This window comes from Castanea sativa, chromosome 4, assembly GCF_040712315.1.
Source record: "Castanea sativa cultivar Marrone di Chiusa Pesio chromosome 4, ASM4071231v1".
In the NCBI taxonomy this organism is placed as follows: Eukaryota; Viridiplantae; Streptophyta; class Magnoliopsida; order Fagales; family Fagaceae; genus Castanea; species Castanea sativa.
This window is the reverse complement of record NC_134016.1, coordinates 17789586-17795601: the sequence shown is the minus strand read 5'-3', so window position 1 is coordinate 17795601 and position 6016 is coordinate 17789586. Positions and strand designations below refer to the sequence as shown.

General features: G+C 32.0%; 1 long non-coding RNA gene across 1 annotated transcript; it reads right to left on the bottom strand.

The window, feature by feature from the left end:
* Positions 1 to 2545: 2545 nt before the first annotated feature.
* On the bottom strand, positions 2546 to 4747 carry LOC142630868 (uncharacterized). Its single transcript, XR_012843462.1, has 3 exons — positions 4553 to 4747; positions 3897 to 3948; positions 2546 to 2839 (listed from the first exon to the last, which is right to left on the bottom strand). It is a non-coding gene; the product is annotated as an uncharacterized LOC142630868 (long non-coding RNA).
* Between the last annotated feature and the right edge of the window lie 1269 nt (positions 4748 to 6016).

Sequence of the window (6016 nt, the reverse complement as noted above, 5' to 3'; positions counted from 1 at the left end):
TTTTTCTTTTTCTTTTTCTTTTTCTTTACGTTGAGAGGGAGATTGCAGCTAAATTTATTACAAAGTCAATTATAAATTAATTTTTGTATTTTTAAAGAATGCCATTCATCAAGGATAGATGATTTAGTTGAAATGTAATAATATATTAAAGACAATTATTTTCTGCATATCATTTAATTTATTTTTTTAAAGATAGTTTTAACGTCCATTTTGTAATGATTACTCTTATTATCGGACTAAAATATCAATTGAATTTTTGTATAGTAGGAGTTCAGGATCAAAGTTCGATAACAAATTTTTATACCAATTGAACTCACTAAAACCCAATTTTAATTAATATTTTTTTTGTTAATATTCCGTTATGGATCAACATGGAAATAATAAGAATCTTTTTGATATCCCACACCTGTTCGGTCCCTGATCTCAGCTCCAATCAAATTCGAAAGTGCATGATAATTGCTAATCCCTTTTTATTTGTTTCTTTGTTTTCTTTTATCTGTCTGGCTCGCGTATATGTTCAAAAATATAGGCAATTGTTTGAAACTTTGAATGATATTTTTGAAATAGAAGAAATCAAGATAGCATATAATAAAATACTTAATTTTTGTCAGGAGTCCAAGTAGCATGAAAATCGTCTCTATCATTTCTTTTTTTTTTTAATTTTAAGAAAAAAAACAGACGTGAATTATTATACTTTTTAAACATTCAACTCTTTTTTATATATATATTTTGGATTCAAATATTTAAAACGACGTGAATTGGCTTACTTGAATATGTTTTTACGAAGGAAAAGGATTTTTTTTTTTTTTTCCTGCCAAGTATTAGAATACATAAAACGCCTATTCTTCCAGAATTTCTTAACGTAGCCAATGGCCCAATACTTGTAGAATTGATGGCTAATTTATATATATATATAGATGTCTCTGTCTTTTTTTTTTCTTTTTTCTTTTTGAGGAAATAGATGTCTCTGTCTTAAGCTTCAACATCTTTTTCTTCCTTCCTGTCTTAAGCTCTTGATCCCCTAAGATTTGTTATTAATTATAGGAATGAAATATAAATCAATGTTCTCAGCAAAAAAAAAATACAAATCAATGTTCTTCTCAAATAGTCAAATATAGTTGGGTCCTGGGGTTGAGGTTAGTATCTACCTAATCAATTGACCGTTTTTTTGGGTAGGCACATATGATTGACTCGGTACAGGCTAAAAATAATAAAGAAAAATAAGAAATATTAATAAAAGTGTGCAGTGCCCACAAATAACGGGTTGAAACTTGAAAGCAACATCTAATGATCTATCAAAAGGAAATCCAATCTATAGATTCCATATACCACTATAAAAGAGGGTAGGAGATGTGAGGGTTTCTCCTTTTTAATTATTAATAACAAATCCTCATTAAATACTCCAGTTGAAAATAAATTTTTTTTTTTTTTTTAAAGATAGAACTTAAAACACAAAATATGATAAGTTTAAGATTATTAATGTAAAAGTTATATTTTAAAAAAAGATTTAAATGTAGGATGGTGATTAAAAATGGTTTTAAATAATAGAGATTAGAGAGACGATTATTCATTTAAAATTAAATTATCTACAATCACATTATAAATATAGTGGTGATAAAATTAACGACAATTATAGTAGTAACTAAATAGAAGAGAAGTAAACAAAAAAAGTAAAAGGTGTCTTAAAAATTTAGGATGATAATTAAATTTGGACACAAAAATTTGCACTTTTTTGGCTTTATTTAAAATGGTTTATTATAATTAATACATAATAAAAATTGTTAACAAAAAACCTATTTATAAAATTGATATGGTTATTGTAAGGGCACAACTTGATCCACAGCCCAAAAATGACTTAGACAGTGGCCCAATAAGCCCACCACAATAAATTTGTTAGAGAATGAGTTGGATATTGATCACTCAATAAGTTAAAGTTAATCATAATGAGATAAGAAGAAAATGAAACGACTAGGGCAACAAATTATGAAGAAAAGAGGCTCAAGGAATGTCTATTTTATATGTGTGTATTTCTTTCTCACTTATACAAATATTTCAGTTCTTGGTTACGAAGTCTTTTCTTCTTCTTTTTCTCAATTCCCCCCACATATGGATCTTAATTTTTCTTTTATATTTAAACACAAATCATCTTAATCCTACACTTGGAGGGCTAAGATTGCATTTCTAGGACTTCTGTCTCATCCGAAACATACTAGTAAGCTTTTACCTTGCAATATTAGTTGTGCCACCACTATTCATGGACATTTCCTCATTAATGCGACCAAGGGAGTGGTTGTCTTATATTTAATACGGAGGGATGGCTTTCACACCCTTCTTTCTTCATCCTTCTTCTTTCATCCTTCTCGTATTTTGTACCGAGTCTACTTTCTTCCCTTTGTGATGTTTTAACTTCATGTGCCTCACACAGCTTGTCACGCCCCAAACCCCAAAGGGTTCAAAGCGTGAGAAAGACATCTCAAGTACCTGTAAATTTTTCCTTTTTGACAATTCAATCCACATAAATCCTATCAAGTATCAACATCAAGAATTATCATAATAATTTTATTGAATATACTCTTAAAGTAAGTCAGAGCTCTAAGTATTAATTACAAGGACCATTGGTCACAAAAGAATAGAGGTCTGAATAAACGATTACATATCAACAGCTTGTCCCATTAGTGGGAATACAGTCACAACCACTATAATATACAAAAGAATGAGTCAAGCCTATTCTAAAATGTACATCATCAAATAACTCTATTACAAAAGTTCAGCCTCCATCAGTAGTTAGTCTCACTACTATTAGCCACCAAAAGCTGTCTCAAAAATATTGTTGCCTACTCTGAAAAGTTTATAAAAATAATGGGATGAGACAGAGCCCAGTAAGTAGCATAATTAATGGAGGTGGGGGAAATGCAAGTTTCATCTTCAATAATAATAATATGACAAGAATGATTAAATAATGAAATACCAAATTTCTCTAAGTAACTACCTTGAAACAATATACTATAATCTGTGAACATCAACAATATAATTTCCAAAACCATAATATCTAACATAAGATAAAGTATCACAATAATATACCACACTACCATATAGACCGGTCAGGGAATCCACCCATTCACAACTGACATGATATTGTCCTCTCTGGTATGCAGACTCTTGGCCCCATGGATAGTAGCCTCACCCATACCCTCAAGGTTTTTCTCTCCCCCCATGGGCAGTAGAGAGAGCACGTCAAATAGGCCCTCTCTTGCATGTGGTCTCTTGGCCCCATGGACAGCAGCCTCACCCACACACAATTAAGGAACCTCTTCCCCCCATGGGCAGCAGGGAAGAACGCGTCATCCAAAGTGAAAGAGCACTAATCTGGATTTGATTCTATTGTCACAAAGACTACGAAAACCAAATCGGGTGATCACCGGGAAATCACACATGGCATGGTGTTAAAACTACATAATGCTCACAAGTTACATTACTTTGAAACACATAGTTTATATCCAAGTAGTTTCAGAAAAACCTTAAATAATCTACTTCTACAAAGTTTGTAAGGTTTTCAACTTCATTCTTGCCAAAAAGATTTTCTATCAATTTCTCAAATACTAAGACAAGATAAGCATCTTTAAATTTTTTATCATACCATAGAATTCATAATTTCCTTATCAAAGATTAAATAAAAGATGCTCATCTTTTTTCATATCAACAATTTATGCATTTCTCCAAATGCAATACCAAATATAATGCATTTTCATATATAATAATATGTAATAGGGTCACAACACAACAATTTTAAGAAAACATATATCCATATATAATTTTCCAAAATGTGTTTGACCCAAGAACATCATTTATGAAATATGGTTATTTTTCCAAAAATATCCCATTAAGAAGCTACTTACCTCGCAACCACAAAAGCCTAACTCTCCAAGCTCCAAGGAGATTAGCTAGAACCTAAACAATATCAAGTAAACCTATCACAATAAGTATAGAACTTGAAATTGTATCTAACCAAAATTTAGGATTTGCCAAATAAACACTTAATTAGGCAAGTCTACTATTTAACCTCATCAATAATAATATATATCATTCCCAAAGTTTCTCAACAAATTTATTCACAAGGTATCAACTCCAATTTATAAAGTTAACCCATTTCATAATATCTCCAACATTATGACTAGCTTTCATAAGATTTACACTACATCATTAAGAGACTCATGAAAGCAAAAATCAAGATATCCTCCAAGACAAGAAATTTAGAATTTCACTAACTCCAAATAAATCCAATGACAATGGTAAAATTAAATTTACCAACCATCATACATTATATCTTAAAACTCCTAAATTTTTCCACCATACATAAACCTTGAATAGCCATTTTAGCACAAAATATATATATTCACTCATCAAAAATTCCACCAATACAAAACTCGTACATAAAAACACATAAATATCACTTCCAATGCTCATAAATCACATGGGTATCATTATCAAAGCTTAGATAAAAAATATCCTCAAGCAAAAGTGTAAAACCCACCAAAAGATTAGAAATTTTTACCTCAAATAAAATGATGAAGATGCTTATGAATTCCTAAGTATTTTTCCGGTGATCTTGCCGGAAAAATGATGGTGAGATGGTATGGTTTGGAGAGGAGGCCGGTGGGTAGGTGCGTTTAAGTGAAGAGATAAGAAACAAAGTGAAAGAAAGAAAAGAGAGAGCCCGGCGAAAAGAGAGAAGAGAGGGATGGGTGAAAAGGAGTGGTGGAGAATGATGGGTAGTGGGGTTAGGTGGGGGGGGGGGGGGGGCCCATTTGGTCCACACAAAAAAAAAAGCTGACTTACTTTTATTTTTATTTTTATTTTTATAACTGAGTGGGACGTGACACAGCTAATGCTTGTCCTCGAAGTCCGAGGTGTATCCTCAGAAATAATCTTGGCTGCCCATTGAATTAAATTAGAGATCCTTGTCCTCATAGTTATAATAACAATTTAACAAGATATGAAAATAATTGTACACCTCTAGTCCGTTTGAAAACTACTTATTTTATTAAAATTGAAAACTATTTGCTGAAGATACGTAGAAAAAAAAAAAAAAGATAAAAGTTGACTTTTGGAGCAATTGACCCCACTTAATAGTACAATAAAACTCATTTTAGGATAAAAAATACACTAAAAAGTAAAATAAGTTAACTTTTTTCTCAAATCCCAATGGCACTGTGAACTAAGGTCAAAGGTACGGTTGACACCATCTAACGGAACGTAAGTGTATGTGGTTTTATTTATCGCTATCTAGTTTTTGTTTCATAAGTTATGTCAGTACTACTGAATTGGGCACAACTTTGTGTCACACATAGTCATATGGCAAGTTATAATTGACAAATGTGTGTCAGTGAGTCATATGAAGATAAATCTTTATTAATCACAACTCACTAGTCATATAGCAAATTGTGGCACACAGTTATGTTCAATGCCATGGTCTCAGCATTAGTCTTGTTTCATTGGATTGTCAGCTCCACCTGTGTTTTTCTAAGCCAAAAATAAAAAATAAAAACATAAACAAATAAATAAAAGGTCTCCCAGTCCCAGTCCCAGTCCGAGATCCCCTGATGGGGGACGTTATCATTTCTCAGTATGAAGGCATAAAGTAAGCGAGTGTTAGAGGTAGAGTGAAGTCGCGTGGGTGGTGATGAATGTAATCTTAATCTACTTTGAGAAAAGAATGTAGGAATAGGACTAGGTGGATACTGGATTGGACAGCGTGTTAAGGTTTTTTCATTTTTGTGCTTTGCTGTTGCTTCCTTCTCTTTTCTTTTTAATTTTTTAATTAATTCTTTTTGGGCAGACATATTTAATAACATGGCTAGGCCTAGCTGGGTGGCTGCTACTCTTCTACAACCTTTTTAGACCTTTGTGTTTGTGCTTTGTTCACATTCATTGTACAGTCAGATCTTGTTGTTACTGACTTACTGTTACCTACCACTTCCCACACGCAATCCTACCAAAATACTTAGCCATGCTGAGC